Source organism: Charadrius vociferus, unplaced genomic scaffold, assembly GCF_000708025.1.
Source record: "Charadrius vociferus isolate BGI_N301 unplaced genomic scaffold, ASM70802v2 scaffold324, whole genome shotgun sequence".
In the NCBI taxonomy this organism is placed as follows: Eukaryota; Metazoa; Chordata; class Aves; order Charadriiformes; family Charadriidae; genus Charadrius; species Charadrius vociferus.
The window spans coordinates 1,675,379-1,677,707 of record NW_009648041.1 but is presented as its reverse complement, the minus strand read 5'-3'; the positions used below and the strand labels follow the sequence as shown (position 1 = coordinate 1,677,707).

General features: G+C 49.6%; 1 protein-coding gene across 8 annotated transcripts in view; it reads right to left on the bottom strand.

The window, feature by feature from the left end:
• The window catches only part of FOXP1 (forkhead box P1), a 339,864-nt gene that overhangs the window by 28,249 nt on the left and 309,286 nt on the right, over window positions 1-2,329 (bottom strand). The window lies entirely within an intron of this gene.

The window sequence follows — 2,329 nt, the reverse complement described above, 5'->3', positions numbered from 1 at the left end:
GAAAGAGTGGGAAACAGCATCAGGAACTGCCCCAGAGCGCTCATCTCAGGGCACCCAACGCCCCAAGACCAATGCTTTCACCCTTTCTCGTCAGTCACATCATGCCCAAAGAGTTGGGGCAAAGCTCCTGCTCTTGACATCTCTTACATTTTTTTTTTGGGTTGAGATCTGCCCCAAGCTGGTGTCTTGGGATCCCACCATAGGCATCCTGGGCCAGGACGGCTTTCCAATGCATTTAGAAGGCACTGGCCAGACACTAAACCTCATTATTTTTGGAAACAAGAAGTGTTTTTTGTGCGCGAATGGGACTTTTTCCAGCTGCTCTTCAAAAAAAAAAAAAAAAATACAGTGGAAAGATATTAAGAAACAATACTAATGAAAAAAGGGTGTTATTAACCTACATGCCCAACATAAAGACTCCTGCTTCCAGCAGGACTTGGATCAGGTTCTTAAAAATGACAATTCTTGCAGAGCTGCGTTTTTGCTTTAGACAAGCCAGATTCCTGGTGCCAAGAGGAGAACTGTGCTCGCATTCCAGCAAAACTTTAAACAACCTGCCCACCTTATCACCGTCATCTGTTTGTAGCAGTAAAGTTGGGCTAAGTGTATATAAAAGGAGACTTGGTCATAAATCCCCATTCATAACCTTACAGTCAAGGTTGTCTTGCTCTCCGCAAGGCGAGGGGTTTCCGACCGTGCCAGAAAGGCGTCACGATGGGATAAAACTTGGCACCCGGGTCTCCAAGACAGGAATTAAATAAAGGAAAAAATGGTGTCACCGCTGTGTGCTCTGGAAGTGCAAAAGCAAAATCACCGAGCCTTTCAGACGGCTGCTTGTTTCTCGGTCAAAAACCTCAATGGCAAGAGAGAAAACTCGAGACCTAAAGCGGATCTCCTGCAATCTCATCCCCAGATCTGCGCCGGACTTCACAGAAGAGCCGAAGGGCAGCGACGGGCTCTTATCGTAGCGCTGCAGCAGAAACTTCTCCCTCCGAGAGTCCTCTGAGGACCTCTTCAGAGAAAGGAGAGGTCTCCCCCCTCAGCCGCCGTGCTTCGCGCAAAACAAATTAAAACCGAGAAACAGTTGTGCTCTCAGGGCGGCTCTGTTGTGCAATCTCTCGTTGGTAGCAGTCGCCGGGCACGCGGGCTGCTTGGCAGGGTCATCTGCGCGTTAGAATTTTGGTCTGCAGGCTACTGCAGAAGAACAACATCTTCTAGCCAAAATAAATAAAAAGGCAGGCACCTGAAAGCTTCCTGCCTGCACCGGCACGGCGGCAGGAGGGAAGGGCAGCCGGGCAGCACGGGCACACGCTGCCGCGCTTCCCCTGGGGCCCCGCGGCCAAACGCAGCCATGCACCTCCCTCCCAACAGCCGGGGTCCTCGTTTGTAGTGTTTGCGCTCATCATCTTAGCGATGCTTTTAACGCCGTTCCTGGTGGACGGAGGTTATTAAAGATCCTCTCGACATTTCAGGCAGACACACGCTAGCGTTTTGTCATAGTCTAGGAATTCAAACACTCACCCAGTTAGGCAGGAGTTTAAATTATGAAAAATAGAGGTCTCTCAGTTTCAAAGCACTGAAGAGAAGTAAAAAAATCTGAAGAATTTCTTTAAACTGTTTTTCCCTTAGGTCAGGAAGCAGTAGTGATATAAAACTAGAATGTCACTAGTAGCCCCTCTGGTCAGCGGGGTCATACACAAGAAGGCATGAGGGCTTGCTTGGCCACCGATGGGAGCAAATTCTCACTGGTGGCACTCCCTGGAGTGCAGATGGTCCAGAAATGGGGATTATTAGTAGACTTGCCGGAAAATGCTCTTGATCTAGTGATAGTGTTCCTGAGCAAGGGCTGTTCTGACATGTACAAAAGGATGTGCTCTGTACAGGGGGTCTGAGGACAATCATGTCCCATCTGAAGCCTCATTCTTTTTTCCTCTATCCAATTGGAAAGCTCTGCATGGTGGGAGTTTTCAGATGGCCACACGGGTCTTCATGGTAAGCTGATTCCGTGAGGTTTCCCTCATCTCTGTGGGGTACACGCATGATCTAGGTGCCTAACTGTGGTTCAACAGAGAGCACACCCAGAGCAAGCTTTGCAAACTTGGACACCAGGACACACTCCTCGCCCTGGAGAGGTCAAATCCTAAAGCTCCACAGGTAGGAAAGGCAGGAGAGGGAAGGCACAGAAAGCACAGGCCAGAAGGGCCTCAAGGCGAGGGGGCAGCACGGGGATCTGGCGACCACAGAGCAAGAGAGAAGACATTAGGCAGAGATGATGGAGAAACTGCACAGGAGGAAAAAACGACAGAAAACAATGACAAGGAGCAGGAAT